Here is a 20,814-nt window from a genome sequence, read left to right on the forward strand (position 1 = left end):
CCTGTCCTCTGGAGGTTTTTGATTGGATTGAGTTCAATTGGGTTGGGCTGTATGTGGTATGAAGCTCTGAGGCTCTGAAGACTCCTGGAAGGCTGGGCCGCCCAGGCTCTCTCCAGTTCTCTCCAGCTGCTTCTCCACTGTCCACAAGTGCCTTTGCCCGCCTCCCTAAACTCTGAGGAGTTCTGATGGGATTAGGTTTAACTGGATTGGTCTGGATGTGCCCCGAGGCAACAGTGAGACTGGAGCCTGATGGAGGGACCCAGCCACAGCTCGGTCTCTCCCTGGCTTCCTCCCTGCTGTCCAAGCTGGATGCTCCGAGCCCTGCACCCTGCTGCTCACAAGGTAGACCCTCCAAACCAGCACCTTTGCCTGCTCAGAGGTTCCCGCTGCTGCTGGGGGCTCAGCCCTCTGGGTTGTGGGGGAGGGGTCCTGGAACCTACCCTCTGCCTTCCCCTTAGCCCTGAGTATTATTGGATTCCAGCTTTTGGGGGGGCATACTTTTTGATTTGAGTCCAGAAGGAGGGTTCCCCGCTTCTGTCCTGTTGTTCAGATTAAATTTCAGTGCCCTAGGAGCATTCAGTCTGTATCGGTAAGGAAGGGTCTTCCACAAGGTCTGAACTTTTGCTGCTTGCTAAGCTGCCATCTTGACTCCTGTTCATGCCCACGGAAAAGTCTCTATGTGCAATTTTTGGCACACCTGCCATAGGTTTGCCATCATGGGCCTATATGAAATGAAACAAAGTAAAGTAACAAAATCAAGATATCATTCAGTATCAATCAGTAAAAGAAATTAATAATGATGATTAGCTCTGAAAGACTTGGCTATTCTGATCAATACAATGATCCAAGATCATTTAGAAAGACTCCTGATAAGAAGTGTCATCCATTTCTGGAGAACAGATAAACTCTATAATTAAAATATAATTTTTTCACTTTATTTTCTTTCCTTTTTGCCACAGGGCTAATATGGAAATATACTTTGGATGATTTCACATGTATAATGCATGTCATACTGCTTGCATTCTCAGTGAGTAAGGAAGGGGTTGTAGAGAGAGAATGAATTGAGATTTTGATTTATTAAATGTTATGAACAAATAAATAATTGATTGATTAAAAGTAAATGGTTGTGGTAAACTGGGATGGTGATGGCAGATAGCAGATGCATGTAGAACAGAAAATGAACAGTTACTTCCTATCTCTGGGTTTCTATTTTCTCATGCTGTACAATGGAGGGGCTATATTGGATAACCTCTAAGGCATTTCCAAATCTTCATTTCTAGGATATATTTAATTCTATGAATGTTCAGATGAACTGTCATGATTTTTCTGATTATGCCATTTAGTGGTCTCTAAGGTCCTTGGCTGCTTTTAAGCTTCTTATCCTTCACTCTCTAGATTCTTTGATCCCTTCCTTCTCTTCCTCTTGTTTTCCTTTATAAACTCCTTTATTCCCACAATTTTAACTCTCATCTATATATAGATAGTTGCAAAAACTATCTCTAGCTCTCATCTTTCTTTTGAACTTCAGGTATTTATCTTTAGTTTCACAAATAATGCTCCAACTTGGGATATCCCACAAGTAAATTAAATCCCACTTTTCAGAGATAACATATCTCTGATGCTTCTGGCCTACACTATCTATATCACAGTGTAAAAAATAGACTCGAATACAGGACTACAATCCCCATGAGCCTTTGCTCCACTTCCCCATAATGCCTTGTAATCTCACCTGGGCCAAGATCTAGAAGGTATTTAAGCTGATTCAAAGGCTTTTGAGGTCTCTTGGACTTCCTCTTTGGGGCTGGAGTGGCTTTTTTTCATAATGTAGGTGAGGTTGTGTCTAGGCCTCTCTATGGCCTGGACACGTGCATCTAATCCTATATTTTCTTTAATCCTTAATCTTCAATAAACCTCTAAAAATATAATACTCCTTGCAGAAAGAAACTAATTTCTACCTGCCTTAGTCTCCCCAATATTCCCTAAATTTTAATCTTTACAACAGGTACCCCCAAACATGCAGTCACCCAAGTGTGAAAATATGTTGTGATCTTTGTTTCTTCCCTTGCCTTCATGTCTCCTAATCATGTTTACTAGGTCTGTTTAAAATGTGAATTTCTTGTGAGAAAGGTTTATTTACTTATTGTTTTCTTTATATCCCAATGTCTACTACAGTGCTTGGCACATAGTGGGCACTTAATAAATGTTTATTGAATAATCTATTCTTTTTGTACTCTTTCTATATCATATCTATATAGATTTCCTCAGCCACTAACAACCTTCATCTCCCTTTGCTATTGACCTCACAGAGTGTTTTGAACTTATTAAGTGTGTTTTATACTGTAGTTATCTATGTCAGTCATATCACCCTTCTAGAATGTAAGATTCGTGAGAACAGGAGACATATTTTAACTAACCTTTATATCTACTTTTGGTATCTATCCTGTATATAGCATTGGGTTAGGCACTAATGTTTGTTTGCTTTAAATTGTTCAATTGAACTGAACTGAAAGAAAAAAGCTTTTACAAATTTGATAGATTGTCCTGTACAGGGGCCAGTTTATGACCCTGTCTGAAGTCAGTCTAATAGATTAGATGGTGCTAAAGAAAAGTAAAAGATGGTTCAGTGTGTCGGTATTTTCCCAGCCAATATTTGATTGGGAATTTTAGTTACTGTGCAGTAAATCATTCATGGGCAAAACCCTGGAGTAGACAAACCCTCTGTGAAATGGCAAGAGTTATGTAGACTAGTTCTCATTTAGTTGTAGCTAAGACTTCATATTCCTCTGAATGCAAAATAATATTTCTCCCCCAAATGTGAATTATTCAGTCTGACTATATTCCATAAAAATAGTTTTTCTCTATCTCACATGTAATGTTTTGAGGGGGCAAAATGTAAAGTTGGCATTTTCCTTTGTCTCTCTCCATCCTCCAAAACATACACACACATGTATGCACACAAACATACATATATACCCATAATCATTCTCTGACATTCTGATCCATATTCTCTTCTTCCCTTCTATCCTTTCAAATATAGATATATATGGATCCTGTCCTTTAACTCTCCTTACTGTGGCTTTTCCATCCCCAACCCTCTAATACAACCTGGCCATCTCTTTTTATTTTTTATCATTTCTTCATATTTTAAGCAATGCCCTGGTAAGGTATCCTTGGCTAGCTGCTACATTTGGTATTCTTCTGAATATACTGAATTTCGCAGTGGGGGATTCATGATATCCTAGTACACTAAAATGGAAAGGTCCTTTAGAAATCATCTAAAATAACCTTATTTTACAATTGAGGAAACTGAAGTCCATGTTGGTTGAATGACTTACTTATGACTACAAATCTAGTTAGTGACAGAGCTTGGGTAGAATCCAAGTCTCCTATCTCAGTTAATTTTCTTCCCAGAGTATGATGTTGCCACCCACATTCCTATTGATCTTTTACTTAGTTTACTTACTAACCCTCTTCATACCTTTCTCTATCTGTCTGTCTGTCTGTCTCTTTTAGTAATATCAGCTCAAGAAAGAAAAAAAGAAAGGAAAGTTGGAGATAGGTAGAAACTATTGATAGGACATTGACGGGGAAATGGGAATTTGGTTAAGACAATATATTAAGGGAGGAAAGAAGTATTAGAAAGGAAAGGTTTATTTACTAATATTAGTATCATACTTTACTAAATTAAAAAAAATAAATATACTTTGCCTAATCTTATATTACAAAACAGTTTTTGCTCAACTAGTAGTATGTATTTCATAGAATGATAATAAAATAGAGTATGAAGGCAGAAGATTTGAGGACAATAATTTCAGTCATATAACAATTATAGAATGTTAGAAACAGAAGAAATATTAGAGACTAGAAAGAAAACAATTCTACCTCTCACTTTGAATATCAAGAAAAACTATAAAAAATATATCATGATAGAAAGAATGACATCAAAAGCAAATAAGAAATGGATAGAAAAAATCAATATCAGATGTATGGGTTGGGGAAGAGTTCATGATCAAACAAGAATTAGAGAAGATCAAGGGAGGAAAATTATATTAATTTAAAAGTTTTTCTATAAGTAAAACCAATGTAGCTAAAATTAGAAATGAAGCAAAAAATTTTGGTGGAAATCATTGCAGTAATAATTCATTTATAAGATATACTGGACATTGAACCAAATTTATAAGATTAGGAATTGTTTCCCAATTGATAAATGGTCAAAATAAAACACTAAGAGTTTTCAGATGAAGAAATCGGTATGTTTATTGCAATGTGGTAATGTTCTAAAGAATTAAAAATTAGAGAAATATGCACACTAAAACCAATCTGAGTACTACCATACATCCATCAGATTGGTTAAGTTGAGGAAAAAAGAGAAATGGCAAATGTTGTAGGAGGGTTAGGAAAACAGGTTGGTGAATCTGGGATATAACCATTCTAAAAAAAAGTTTTGAACTATATCCAAAAAAGCTATCAAAGTTTATATCAGCCATACTTCTACTGGGTATATGTAACAAAAAGATCAAAGGAAAAGGAAAAAGAAGACCTATGTCTGCAAAAATATTTGTGACTATTCCTTTTGTGGGAGCAAAGTATCAGAATCTAATGAGATGCCCTTTAACTAAAGAATGATATAGTAAGTTATGGTTTCTGAATGTGATCGAATATTATTCTTTTATAAGAAATTATTGAAGGAATGGCTTCAAGAAAACTTGGCCTAGGAAGACTTAGATGAACTTCTATGATACAAATTAAATAGCAGAAGCAGGAGAATAATTTCTATAATAACAACAATATTTTAAGGATAATTAACTTGGAAAAACTTAGAAATGACTAATCATTTCCAAAGACTCATGTTGAATCATCATATCCACCTTCAGAAAGAGAAGCGATGGACTCAAAATTCAAATTGAAGTAAAGTATGTAGCTAGTCTTTCCTTCCCTTCCTTCCTCCTTCCTTCCTTCTTCTCTTCTCACTTTCTCTTTTCTTTCTCTCATTCTCTCTGTCTCTGCCTCTCTCTTTCTCTCTCTGTATCTTTATTTCTTCATAATAACTAATATGAAGATTTTCTCCCATTGTTTTATATATATATATATATATATATATATATATATATTTGTAATGTGCTTTTTTTCTTCTAACCTTCTTTATATCCCAGAAATTGGAGGTTAAGGAGACTATTGAAAATAGAAAATAAAATAAAATTATATAAAAAAGAAATAAACTTTGTTGAATTTACAGATAAGGTAACTGACGACCAAAAATATTCCACATTTTTTCTAAATTAGCACAGAATAAAGAACAGACATTTGGACTCCACTTCCTCAGTCCACCATTCTTTCCATAATATAATGCTGCCCCTATATTTATTGTTTTAATATTATTCACATTATTTCTTATATTCTTATATAGTATTATTAAAATAATACTATATAATATAATACTTCTTTTTATTATCTCTGGACATGGATTATAAATGCTTAAAAATGGCTTTCCAAAAAAAAAAGTACACAGAAAACCCTTTTGAGTATAATTTGCATTATTGGTATTGTTTACCTTATCTCCATCACTTTTTTTCAGGCTAAACAATAAAACAACCAACAAATCCTTGATTTATATAGCTTTTGCCTATTTCCAAAGTATAAATAAATATATTGAAATTTTAATAATTAGCTCCATCTGGCTTGAGTTTCTTTGAGCTTACTCCAGCACACCTTGGCTACTCCACTGAGAGAGCAGAAAAATGTTTGTTTTGGCCAGGACAGAGATTTTCTAGTTGCACCAGCTACTCATGCACACATAGGAAAACAGGTATCTGAAAACTGTTATTTTACAAGTCAATTTAACAACTAGATTACAAAAAACATTTACTCTAATACCAATTCTGTCCCCAGTACTAGGCTAGGTACTGGAAACATAAAGAAAAAAATTAACAGTGATTTTTGTTCTCCTAAGAAGTGGTACTAAATCCAAGTCTCAATATTTAAAAGGTGAAAATAAGAAGGATTGTACTCCAGTAATGGAGGACAGCTTATGCAAAAGTTTGGAAGTAGGAAACAGATAGTCATGTATGAGAAGTAACAAGTAGGTCAGTTTGATTGGAATATGGTATTCATAAGAAGTATCATGAAAGAAGTTTAGAAAAGTAGTGTGAAAATTGTGGAGTCCTACTGTCCTATTTAATAAATGTAGGGGTTTCCTTATCAGCACAATAGTAAAATATACACTTTTCAACTTGTTTCATGATTATTATTTTGACTGTTGTGTGAAGGATGACTGGGAGAGGGAAAAGAAAGTGATTATATTAGCCTAGGTGAATGGTAATGAAGACCTGACATAGGAAAGTGCTTTTGTGACTAAAGAGAAGGGATACAAAAAAACTTCTGAGAATATAGATCATGAGGAAAAAGAAAAAGATGAATTCAAGGTTGTGAACTTTTTTGATAGATAATATGATGATACTCTCAATAGGAAAAATATAGGGGAAATATATTTTTTCTGGAAGGAGAAAAAATTCTGTTTTGAATATGTGAAGCTTGGGGTATTTCATGGATATCTTGTTAGAGATGTCCAATAATCAGTTTATTATGTGGGACTTAATACATGGTCTTCCTGAGTTATTTATTAATAAATTTATCACCCAAAGAGCAACCATTTAGTAATAAATCTGTATAAATATAATTGAACTCATCTTTGGAAAACAGATGTAGAGAATATCGAAGCTTGTTTTTAGCAATCATATGTAATAAATATAGAACTTTGGAAAAAAGAATTGAGGAGAATGATTCCAATTGATTCTATCTAGGGAGTCTTTTTCCTTCTGTTTTGTCTCCCTCCTTCCCTTACCTCCATGCATTTGTAGGATATATTAAAGAGAATGTTGGCATAAAGAATCTGGGGAGTCTCATACCTAGACAGCCTTTGGTAGATTTCTGGAAAACCATCTTTGTAATGATGTTGAATTGGTTCAGTTTATCATTTAGACATTAAGTAGAGTTAGAAGGAATTTCTAACATTTGGTTAGATAAATGTTTCAGACAGAGAAGTTGTTGGTGAGCAGGAGGTTAAGATTAAAACAGTGTTAATGCCTTTAGCTACTACTTAGTAGGATGACTGTTCTGTGTTTGCAAAGGCTTGGACCCTGGGGTAAGATTTCTCTTTTGGGAAGGAAATACTTATTACAGGAAAGGCTTTGGGGAGACAGATTCTCTTTCTAAGGGAGAAAAAATACATACAAATGAAAGATTTTTCTTTAATCTGATCAATGTGTGAGTCCCTCACCTTTTTAATGGACATGTAGTACAGCACAAGCCTCTGGACTCTTAAGATAGACAGATGGACAAGTCCAGGTTTTTTAATGGGAAAGAGGTGATATCTTATATAATGACTCCAACTGAAAACACAAATGAGAAGTAGAAAAGCTCCACAGCCTGATAGTGAGTAGAGCCAAGTCTGACACCATGCAGAAGAAAACCCAAAACACCACGAAGAACTTTTATGAAAAGACCATTTGCCTAGTAGTGATTATGCTCCTGTCAGAGACTGAATGCTATGTGAAACCAATAGGGAGCAAGACAAGGAGGGCAGCACAACCATATCTCCAATAGACATTTTCAGCACTGGCAGCCTTGTTTCCGAGCCATGAATTGCCCTTTCACACATGTCCACCTGCCACATGCTTTACTGAAATGTGTGTCCTTCCATATGCTTGTGTTGTCCTTATATCTACTATATGTGTGCCAAGTTTATAGAGAATAGTGCTATTATATTACCCTTTTTTTACCATCCTTTTTCCTTAGATGCCTTGTGATCTTTGGCTGACTAGTGAAAGTAATGACATCATTTGGGATTTGTGAGTTGGCTGAAGCTCCATGGTATGTAAGGAACTTCAAAATTAGGTTAATTAAATTAGGGTCAACTTTGAGCCATTTAATGGGGTTCTCTTAAGGTAAAAACACACACACACACACACAAAGATTATCACCAGACTAATACTCAAACCCTTTTTAATTTTCTAAGCCCTGTCAAAGACTATACACACTAAAATAGATTTCAAGAATCTAGGATCATCTTCATCTGTTGTCCCACTGAAGGGATATTTATGGAACCTAAATTCGGGAAGTTCAATCAATGTGGGAAGCCTCTAAGCATGGGTCCAGTGACAGGATAACTAACCATGGAGAAGTTCATAAAATATTTCTCATTGGGTGATGAATTTCCCTCTGGTCACAGCAATTTTATGAAGAACCTTTACTAACCCATAAAGAGTCCATGATCTTTATGTGTAAAGTGACAGCCTAAGCTGAGGAAATCACAAATCATTATAATTTTTTAAACATTTTTTTCTCGTGTGCTGACTTCCCAAGAGCTCACTATCCAAAGACTCTTATGTTTTAGTGAGAGGTAACCAAGGATGGACCTCTGACTAGAAACTTTCACACTGAATATATGAATTCTTAATTTATTTTCTTCTAGAGTTTCCCCTAGTCTATAATGTTCTATAGATATTCAGGTCCTTTATGGATATTCTTATCTTTATAGAGTCACTATGTGTTGGAATAACCAGTTCCTAGAGTCATGTAGTTTTGGGTAGGGTTATGGATATATACATATATATATATATATGTTTAATACAAAGTTAGGAAGACATGAAACATTATTCAGTGTGAATCCCCATATGATTGGACAAAAGGAGGCTAGGAAAACTATTTGAGATTTTGTTTTCAGGCTACTTAGGCCACATTCCCTTAACTTATTCCACCTTTTCCCTATCCCTTACCTCCTGGCCCATACTCTCAAATAAGGGACTATTTCCCTCTGGAGAGCCTTGGTGGGGGATTAATTAGAATATGATTGTTTCTTCTATGGAGAGAGTATTTATTGGACTTAATCCTCATAAGAACCATACTATTTTTTATCTTTATGACATAGCAGAGAAAGCTTTATCATGAATTGCAGGTACATGGATAGGGTATGTATCTTTCAGAGAGATTGTGTCTCAGATTGCCAGAAATTCTGACTGGCAAGCGGTGCCTTGCAGGCATATCATACATTATATTATGCATGATGCAGATAGCAGAGGGTAGCAGAATTCAGCATCCAACATGTATAGGGTGTTTTGGGAAAGAAGAAATTATTTGTAGTAGAAAATAGCAAGCTAGAAATATTACCCTAGAGGTATATAGCCTTCCTAAGTAGGATGTTATGCCATTCATAGACCTGATATTTGGCACTGTTAGAACAGGTTGCTGTTAAAGGAATCATTTCTTGACCCATCTGAAGAAAAGAAATTCCTTCTCCTTGCCCCAGTGTTGCAAATTCCCACTGCACATTCAGTGTTTCAAATTAAAAGTAATGCTTGCAAAAGGTCATGGTTGATGTAAATATCTATCCAGGAAGAGGTAACACATTAACAGTCATTAACACATTCTCCTGGATTAGTTGTGGGGAAGTGACCTAAGAGGATATTTCTGCTACAAGCTAGGGGATAGTAATAAGCAGTCTACCACTGTGGCAGTCCCTCTGAGATAATAATGAATTCATTTTTGGTTTCTGTATGTCCAATTAACACCTATTGTCCCACCCTGGGTTCTATTACCACTACTGGGGAGATGATAGAAGAAGAAATAAGGAGTATTTGGATTTTGCTTCCCTCTGCAGCTTTAGGGGTGAATTTAAGGAAAATTCAGGTTATTTAGAGCAAAGGGTACTAAAAATTTGAGCCAATCACATGGGGAAAGGAGGAATTCAATTGAGATAATAATTATAAAATGCTTACCAAAATTCCTGACATATAATAAGTACTATATAAATATTTCTTCTTATTATTAATTAGCTTAGTTCCTCAAAATTTCCATGAAAGATATTGGTCAAGTATTTTGTATTATATCCTCCTGAGGACAGTGTTTCTAATTTTTCTGTTTCCTCTTCTAGTAGAGTCAGGAAGACTTGAGTTGGAGTGAGGGAAACCTGAGTTCTAGTCTCACATACAAAGCTGGGTGACTTGAGTAAGTCATTTACATATTTTGGGACTATTTCATTATTTGTAAAATGAACAGTTGAATTCCTTGAACCATAAGTTCCATTCTATCTTTAAATCACTTGAATCATGACTAACTGCTTGTTCACTAAACTTAGAATATCCTATCGATTGGCTTAGGAACATTCCATGAAATTGTGACATTGGGTGCCTTAGCCTGTTATCCACATGTGTTAGACATAACCTGACCTGTAAAAACCTGAAAAGTACATCCATTCTGTCTAGAAAAACCTCATACACAGAGAGAATATTATCATTGTAGAAGGTCAGAATCTTGGTAGATCACCCTGTGAAACCTCCATTCTATTGTTACTTATAGGCTAAATCTTGAGACTGTGAATAAAAACAAAACAAAACTCAACTTTGACCTGAAGGTTAATTATTAATAGCACCCAACTCTATCATGAAAAAGGAGTTGTATTATGGTATACTTATTTATAAATATATTAAAAGTTCTGCTAATTTAAAAAGCCTCCATGATCATAATCACTATCATACCACCTATATTCTGACATATACCTAATTATAGCCTCTGTAACACATGATACTATCAGAATATGGTCATTGAAATTTGATACCATTTTCTTCTTGAGATGAGAATTGCTTATATTCTAGGCTATATTGAAACATATAATCAAAACTTATGAGAAATATCTCAGCTGAAGAAGGGAATCTCAGAAGTTAACTAGTTCAACCTGGAACTTAACTAATATTAATCCCTTCAATCCATCTACCAGGTAACAGAGGATAGACCAAGATGGTAGAGTAGAGGAAGCTTTATTGTCAAGCTTTCCTAAAACTCTCCTCCAAACAACTATAACTTAACATAATTCTGGAGTAGCATAGGGAACAGAAGGAAGGTCTGGGTGATAAAATTTTCCATACTAAGACAATTTATGATGTTCAGAAAAAAAATCTGTGATGCTGAGATGGGGGCTGATCTGGAGAGAAAATTCAAGAATTATTAGAGTACCAGAAAGCCACAAAAGAGAAAGCATAGACATAATTTTTTCAAGAAATTATAAAGGGAAACTACTCTGATATTTTAGAACCACGGAATAAAATAAAAATAGAAAGAATGATTACCTCTTGAAGGAGATCCAAAAGGAAAACCTGCAGGAAAATTGTAACCAAATTAAGAGTTCTTTGGTTAAGAATAAAATATTTCAATCAGGTGGAAGGAAACCTTTCAAATATAGAGGCACAATAAGTGTCCAATAATATTTAGGAGTTATAATGTTAAAGGAGCAGATGGCTTAGGATATGATCTTCTGGGGGATACAGGTATTAGGAATAAAACCAAGAATAACCTACTTAACAAAGCTGAGAACTGTATAATCCTTTAGGAGTAAAGCTGATATTTAATGAAATATGGAACTTTCAATCATTCCTGAAGAAAAGACCAGAGATAAATAGAAAATTTGAGACTCAAACATGACTTAAGAGACTCTTGAAAAGTGAAACATGAAACAAAAATAATAAGGGCTTTATTATGGCTAAATGATTTATATAGTTATTCGGAAAGATAGTGCCTATAACTCCTAAGAACTTATATTTATATTTATGCTTTATAATAATTATTAGGTCTACACAGACAATGGGAAATCAATGGTTGAAAGAGAAGGGGAAGAAGAGGGAATGAAGCAGAAGAATGGAGAAACTAATTTCATGTAAAAAGGAAGACAAGAAAGATCTTTTAGAGTAAAGAGGGAAATGAGAGGTTATGCTTGAACTCCACTATCATCTCAACTGGCTTAAACAGAGAAGAACGCACATACACATGTATACAATATGGAAAGAGGAGGGTAATGGGATAGCAAAAAGTTGGGGTAGTTGATAAGGAAGGTGGATTAAGGGAGGCAGAGGTCAGAAGCAAAAGAAACTTTTGAAGATGAAAAGCATAAAAAAAGAGATAAAGAAGAAAATAAAGTTGAGGTGAATACATAGTAATCATAACTGTGAATGCAAGAGGGATGAACTAATCTATAAAATGTAATGGGATAGCAAAATTGATTTGAAATTAGATTCTAACAGTATGTTATTTACGAGGAATACACTTGAAACCAAAAGTCACAGAAAAAGTCAAAATAAGTGTTTGGAGCAGGATATATTTTGCTTCAGCTAAGGTGGGAAAAAAAATCATGATCTTAGACCAAGCAAAAGTACAAAGAGACCTAATTAATGGAAATAATAGGAAAACTAAGTCTTATAGACAATAAGAAATCATCAGCATTGAAGATATAACACCAAACTACAAAGTATCAAAGTTCTTAAAGGACAAGACAAATGAACAGGAGAACATAGTAAAATTATACTAATAGGGACCCTTAATTTTCACCTCTTAGATTAAAATAAATCTAACCATAAAACTAATAAGAATGAATTTAAGGAGATTAATTGAATGTTAAGGAAGTTATATATGACAGACCCTGGAAAACTGAATGAGAATCAGAAGCACTATAGGTTTTTTCTTAGCTTTAGCCCCTTGAAAAATTTGAGTATGTAGTAGAGCATTAAAAAAAAGATATCACAAACAAATGCTAAAAAGCAGAACATCACTGTGGAATGAAATTCCATTTAATAAAATACCTTGAATACATAGATCGAAAGTTAATTGGAAACTAAGTAATCAGTTCATAATGAAAGAGTAGGTCAAAACACAAATGATAGAATCAATCAATAATTTCACTAAAAATAATGAAAACAATGAGAGAGAATACCAAAATTTGTGGGATTCAGCCAAAGCAGTACTTAGGTTATTTTTAAAGGTTTTTAAACTCTTAGATCAGTTAACAAAATGTAAGAGAAGATCAACAAGACCAAAAAGCAAGTAAAAAATACTGAAAAGATGACCCCCCCAATTAAATACCAAAATACAAATCTTAAAAATTAAGATGAGATCAATATAATTGAAAGAAAAAATATTTAAAATAAAAACATTGAACTAATGAATAAAATATTTATTATATATATGTATATATAATAACAGCTGGTTTTATAGAAGAAAAAAAAAACATTCCATTCACCAAAATAGATAAACCATTGATTAAAAAAAAAAAGGACCTAAGTTACCAGTACCAAAAAATGAAAAGAGTGAATATGTCAGCAATGACAATGTGAGTCATTTTTCAATAGTGTCAGGTTCTTTTTGACCCTATTTGGGATATTATTGACAATGATATTGGGGTATTTTACTTTCTTTTTCCAGATAATTTTATAGATGAGAAACAAAGGAAAAGTGTGTTAAATGACTTATCCAGTGTCATACAGCTAAGTATATGATGCCAGATCTGAACTCATGAAGATGGGACTTCCTGACTTTCAGACCTGACACTTTATTTCTTGTGCCACCTAACTGTCCATCAATGAAAATGATATTAAAGCAATTATTAGGATCTACTTTGTCTGGTAATATGCCCCAAACTGAAAAGCTAAGTAAAATGGATGATTCACAAAAAAAAGTTACCCAGATTAACAGAAGAGGAAATTAAATATTATTGACATATTGACATTGACAATAACAAAAGGTTATTGACACCTTATTTTAGAAAAAAGAAATTTAACTACCCATAAATGAGCTCCCTAGAATAAGTCCTCAGAACAAATAGAATTTGCAAGTGAATTCTACCAACGTTGAAAGGATAAATAATTCCAGTAGTATTTGAAATGTTTGAAGAAATAGGTGAAAGTTGAATGCTACCAAATTGTAATTTTATGACACAAATATGGTTTTGATACCTAAAAGAGAGAGAGAAAAAAAAACTATAGGCTCACTTCCTTAGTGAATACCAATAAAAACTTTTTTTAAAGAATTACTAGTAAGGAAATTACAGCAATATAGTACAAAAATCAAATACTCTGACAAGATGGACTTTACACAAGGAATGGTTCAATATTAGGAAAACTGTCAGCACAATTGATTATATTAATAACAACACCAAAAATCATATGACAATTTCAATAGATGAAGAGAAACCTTTTGGCAATACACAACATTATTAGTACAAACACTGGAAAGAATAGAAATAAATGGAGTCTTTCTTAAAATGAGTAGTATCTATCTAGAACCAAGATCAAGTTTTTTATTTAATGGTAATGAACTAGAAGCCTTTCTAGTAAGATCTAGTAAGGATAAGGTGAGGTGTCTATTATCCTTACTTTACTCAACATTGGGTGAAAAGGGAATTACCTTTCCCCTGTTTTCTTTAATGTAATCAATCAGAGACCCTTGATGTAATTAGTCAGGAGCTTGAAGATCCTTTACTATTGACAAGCAAGTACAGGCACAGCCTCAGGGATAGGAAATTGATCCCAGAGGCACTTCCCCCTGGGTGGTACCAGGCAAATTAAGGAACTATTATTGGTTCCTGAGATGTGGTATGGGAAAGCTAATGGGTGGAAAAAATGGCTTACAAAGGCATTTTCAGAGGGCTGAACACACAGATTCTTTCATTGGTGACACTTGCTGGAGACACTAGTGCACGGTTGACTCTTTATGAAGGGAGACACTTACTCTGGGAACTCTTGTGAAGAGACTCTCCTTGATTTCTGACTGGAGACTGGACCTGAAGGAGCCTTTGTTGGAGGTGAACTTCATTCTATCAGAATGCCATTAGGGTATTTAACTAAACTACTCCTACCTCTTTCCTACATTTCTTCTCTTTACTACCTATACTTTGATTAAACTAAATTGTAAAGCTACTAACAAGACTCATAATTAATTTTATTTATTACAATTTGTAGACCTTTAATCATTACAATTGGAATGGAAATGCTAGCAATAGCATTGACAGGAAAAAAGAAATTGAATGAATAAAAAATATCCAATGAGGAAATAAAACTTTCATTCTTTACAGATGGTATTGTGATATATTTAGAGAAGACTAGAAAATCAATTAATATTTTGTTTGAAATAATTAACGGCTTTAGTAAAATAGCAGAATATAAAATAAAGCCACATAAATCATTAGCATTTCTACAAATTACCAACAAAACCCAATAAGAAGAGATAAAAAGAGAAATTCCATTTAAAATAACTGCAGACAGTATAAAATTCTTGGGTTTCTGTCTGCCAAGACAAACCCAGGGACTATATGAAAACAATTCAAAAAGCAATTTTCTCTCAAATAAACACAAATTTAAGCAATTGGAGATACATTAATTGTTCATGAATAGGCTGAACCAATGTAATAAAAATGAAAAATTTAACTAAACTAGTTATCTTATTAAGTGCCACATAAGTCAAGTTATCATAGAATTATTTTATGGATATAGATAAAAGAAAAACCCTAAGGAAATTGATCTGTAGGAAGAAGAGGTGAAAAAAAAACCCAGAGAATATATGAAAAAAAAGTGACAGAAGACAGCCTAAGAATATTGAATGTTTAATTGTATTATAAACTCAAAATTAAAAAAATCTCTTACTAAGAAGAAAAGAGGTGAATCAAGTAGAACAGATTTGTTAAACAAGATGTAAATGATCATAATAATCAAGCATTTGATAAAAACAAAATTCAACACTTTGGGTATAAAAATCAAGTATTTAATAAAAATTGCTGGGAAAAATTATAAAAGTTTGGCAAAAAGTAGGCATAGACCAGTATATCATATACTATATCAAAATAAGGTCAAAATGTATATGAAATTTAGATATAAAAGGTGATACCATAAGCAAATGAGTGGAGTATGGAAAAATGACTTCTTGGACCAATGGAAAAGGGAAGAGTTATGAACCAACAAGAGATAGAATTGATCATAGGAAGTAAAATGGATAATATTGATTATATGGACATTTTTTAAAATTTCAGAAAGAAGAGTTATGTCAAACCAGAAAGAAAACACAAAAGTTGGAAAAAATTTAATTTACAGTAAGTTTTCCTGATAAAGGCTCCATTTCTCAAATATATAGGAAACTGAGGCAAATTAAAAAAAAAAGATCCATTCAGCAATTTATAAATAAAGGATATGAACAAGCAATTTTTAGAAGAAGAAATCATATCTATCAATAAACATAAAATGTTCCACATCATTATTGACTAAAGAAATACAAATGATAACAATTCTGAGAACCTACTTCACAATTCCCTGATAGATTAACATGACAGAAAAGAATAATGACAAATTCTGGAAGGGAAGTATAAAAACAGGGACAATAATGCACTTTTAGTGGAATTGCAAACTGATTCTTTTATTCTGGATAACAATTTGGAATTATGCTCCAAAATCTACCAAATTATGTATTCCTTTTGAGCTATCAATATCACTACAAGGTCTAAACTCCAAAGAGACTAAGAAAAGTGAGAGGAAAATGATCTACAAAATTATTTTTATGGTTATTCTTTATATTGTTCCAAAGAATTGGAAATTGAGAAGATACCTATCATTTGAGAAATGACAGAACAAATTGTGATATTCAATCATGATGGAGCCATATTGTGCTTAAGATTCTTCAAAGTAGGCTTCAGCAATATGTAAACTGAGAATTACCAGAAGATCAGACTGGTTTTCAAAGAGGGAAAGGAATAGAAACCATATTGCCAATATTTACTGGATTGTGAAGAAAGCAAGGATGTTCCAGAAAAATACATCAATTACATTTTTAACAACAGTTTTTGTGTGGCTCACAACAAAGGCAACAAATGGAAGTACCAGATCATCTTATCTGCATCCCAAAGAACCTGTATTGGGGCAAGAAGCAACAGTTAGATGCAAACATGGAAAACCTGATTGATTTCATAATGGAAAAGTAATATAATAAAGCTTTATTGTCACCTTATTTTTTTTAACTTACATGCAGTATATATCATGTAAAGTTCTAATCTGGATGCATCAAAAGCTGAATTTAAGGTTCTGGAGAAATATCAACAATATCATATGTGCAGTTGTTAATAATGATGACAAAAAAAATGAAAAAGAATAAATAAATATCTTGATGAGGATGAAAGAAAAGCATAAAAATTTGTCTCAAAGCTTAATGTAAAAAGAGAAAAAATTCTAAGATCACAAAAGTTGGCCTCTTCACTTCCTGGCAAACAGAGGGAGAAGAAATGAAAACAGTGTCAGATTTTATATTCTTGGGTTCAAAGATCACTGTTGAGAGTGACTGTAGTCAAGAAATTAAAAAAAATACTTCTTTCTTTGAAGAAAAGCTATAGAAAATATGGAATATGGACAGCATGCTAAAAAGCAGAGACATCACCTTGATGACAAAAGTGCTTATTGTAAAACAATGGTTTTTCTAGTGGTATTTTATAACTGTGAGAGTTGGACTGTAAGGAAAGCTGAGTGCCTTAGAATTGAGGTTTTTAGATTGTGGCACTGGAGAAGGGTAGAGAGCATTGTGAAATATAAAATGGATAATCTTGAGTTCATTAAATTGAAAAGTTTTTGTACAAACAAAATTAGAAGCAAAGCAGAAAATTGGTAAAAAAAATATAGATGCCTTTAAGATATAGGCTTTGTATTTATAATATATAGAGAACTTTGTTAAATTTACAAAAAACAAAACAAAACATAAGAGCCATCCCCCAATTGATAAGTGGGCAAAATATATGAACAGACAATTTTTGAATTAAAAAAACAAAGCTATATAGAAGTATATGAAAAAATGCTGAAAATCACTACTGATTAGAGAAATGCAAATCAAAACAATTCTGAGATATCTCACATGGATCAGACTTGCTAAAATGACAAATGTTGGAGGAAATATGGAAAAATAGGGACACTAATACACTGTTAGTGGAGGTAGGAACTGATTCAACCATTTTATAGAACAATTTTGAATTACAGAGAAATAAAAGCAAAACAATACTAGATGCCCTTAGACCCAAAATTGCTGAGTCTATTTCCCATGGAGATAAGGGGGAAAGTTAAAGAATCTATATATTCCAAAATATCTATAGCAGTTCTCTTTATTGTGGCAAACAATTAGAAACTGATGGGATGCCCATTATTTGGGAAATGACTAAACAAATTGTAATATATGGTTGTGATGTAATATTACTACAGCATAGGGAATGATGAGTTTGCTAATTAAAAAAAAACTTGCAAAGGAATAAAAGGGAATAAGATCAGTGAAATGAGCGGAACCAAGGTAACATCATACACAATTACAGAATTAATACTTGAAGAATAAATTGTGAACCATATCTCTAGAGAGTGAACTGAAAGATGAAAACCTGGAAGACTTAATTTGTATGAACATGTCTATCTCTTGGAAGATATCTTCTGTGATGTGGCAAAGGTGGGGAGGAACTGGAACATTTGTGGATGAATTCTATTAATTAATTAATTAATTAAAAAAGAAGAGAATGAGATATCTAGAAGGAACCATAGGCAAGCAGGAAACTTTGAAAGTTTCAGATGGGATTTATTTTGTAGTTACAAAAAAGAGCAAGCTAAACATTAAAGATATTTCTGTCTTAATTCATGCACAATCTTCTTTGTATATAGAAATGTTTGTTTTATTTGGTTTTGTAAAATTCAGAATTAAAAAAACTAAAAACAAAAAAGAAAACCCTAATTACTAAGAATTTTTTTCTAACACTCTATTTGCCCTGATAAGCTTCAAATATAAGAACAAAGATAAAGAGATGGAATGTATGTCACAGATCATGTAACCCAATACCTTAATTTTACAAATTAGAAAATTAATGAATTTTTCAAGGACCCACAAATAATTATCATAGGTGGGGTTTGAACCTAGGTCCTCTGACTCCAGAGCCAGTAGAGGGACACTGGGGAAGGAACATAAGAAACATGCAGGAAATTTTTGTGAGAGTATAGGATAGGATTTTCACATGAATAAATCCAACATCAGTAATCCAGAATACAAGTGTGTGGAGTTGAAGGAACTTAGGCAAGAAATAGTATATAGAAACAGTGGTCAAATCTTCAACCACAACAATATTTAAAGAGACTTGCATGAAGATAAGTCCAGCGATGGGGTTACCAATGTAGAGTATTAAAATAAGAAGCAAAGCATTTGATTTAACAAACCTGGCTTCAGTTTTTCTGTTGTGTTTGAATGTTATAACTATATATGATGGGTGTTCATTGGCAAGTGACTAATTAGCTTGTTGCTTCTCCACCATCTCCTTTTGCTTGGGAAATGACTCCTCACTGGAAATACCAATTACAAGTTGTTATGGAGGGATTACCTGAAATTTGTTTCCCATCCAAATATCCTCCTCACATGAATTTCTTGTTCTTTAGTGCCAGTGTGGAAGTTTTGGGAAAGCTAAACTCTTTACATTTCTGTATCCCAGTTTCCTCATCAATAAAATGAAATGGTTGGACTAGCTGGTATCAAAAAGCCTCATAGCTGCTACATAATCTGGTTTTATGATTTCAGTTTTATAATAGACATACTTGGATGGCTGTGAAAATTTGATACTTTGTGATATCTTTTCTCTGGCACTGAATCTATGGTTAAGAGGCATGGTTTCATGATGAGTCTCAAGCCTAAGGAAAAGATGCTCTCCTTCAGGTTCCAAAAAAAGGTTCATGATTCTCTGGCATCCTACATCTCATTCTTACCTCTATGACCTTGAATAAGACACATTATCCCGAGGACTTAGTTTTGTCATCTCTAAAATGAGAGAATCAGACTAGATCTTTTCTGTAGTATCTCCAGCTATGGAACTATAGACTTATTCCCCTAATATGGTTGATGTTATTCATTTCTGTTTTTTAAAAATAAGGTATTAGGATCAGAGTGTTGGTAATTCTACCAATGAAGAGATCTACCTCATCGTGACAGAACTATTTATATACAAATGAATTACATTAAGAAAGCTTAGACTCAGTTACCTTTGGTATCACTGCAAAACTTAGAAGAGTATTTGATTTTTTTTAGTATTTTTCCCCTCTCTACTTATCACTCCTTCATTCTGTACTTCTGCTTAATAAAGACCACTTCAGTTTCCATTGTCTTGTGGCTGCTACAAATAATGTCTCTTGGATTGAGAATAATCTGCAAATGCTTGTCACTTAAAAAGAAAACATATCAATAAAACTTACCCTCAAAATAATTTTAAAAGGTCATTGAGTAAGTACTACACAAGACACATCATAAGGAAAGAACTCAAGTCCCCTGGCTAAGATTTAGATTTGGATCCAACCTACCTTCCTACATATTCTGATCTCCCAAAGACTCCTTCCTCTATGACAGTGATGGCTAACCTATAGCAAGGTGCCAAAAATGGCATGCAGAGCATTCTCTGTAGGCATGCACCCCTTCCCCTCCCTTCCCTGCCACAGTTTGCCACTAGAAAGGCAGAGAAGAATTCTAGTCGAGCTTCTCCTTTCCTTCTATCTACCATGCTTTACAACATTTTTTCACATCACCTACCCCTCTGCCCAGCAGCCCAATGGGAGCATATGGGTAAGGTGGGCAGCTCATAGACAGCAGAGCTGGAGGGAAGCTGAGCACTGGGACTATTCCCCTACCCCTTTATATACTTGCTAAGGACATTCTTCACTTTACCCATCCCTCTGCCCAGCAGCCCAAAAGGAGTGCTTCTTCCCTCCCACCCCTGTGTGAGGTAAGGAGGGGCAGGGCATGCCTGGCACTTGGTGTGGGGGAGAAGGTTTGAGGGAGGGATAAGACAATCAGTTTCTGGGGGTGGGGTGGGCTTGGCACTCCCTCTCTCCAAAAGGTTCACCATCATACCTTTTCATAAAGTAGGTGCTTGATTCTCTGTGGCAATTCAAGGAGGCCTTTTAAAATACAGGAACATAGATAGACCCATCCATGGAACTTGTGGCCTCATGTTCCAGA

This window comes from Monodelphis domestica, chromosome 1 (genome assembly GCF_027887165.1).
Source record: "Monodelphis domestica isolate mMonDom1 chromosome 1, mMonDom1.pri, whole genome shotgun sequence".
In the NCBI taxonomy this organism is placed as follows: domain Eukaryota; kingdom Metazoa; phylum Chordata; class Mammalia; order Didelphimorphia; family Didelphidae; genus Monodelphis; species Monodelphis domestica.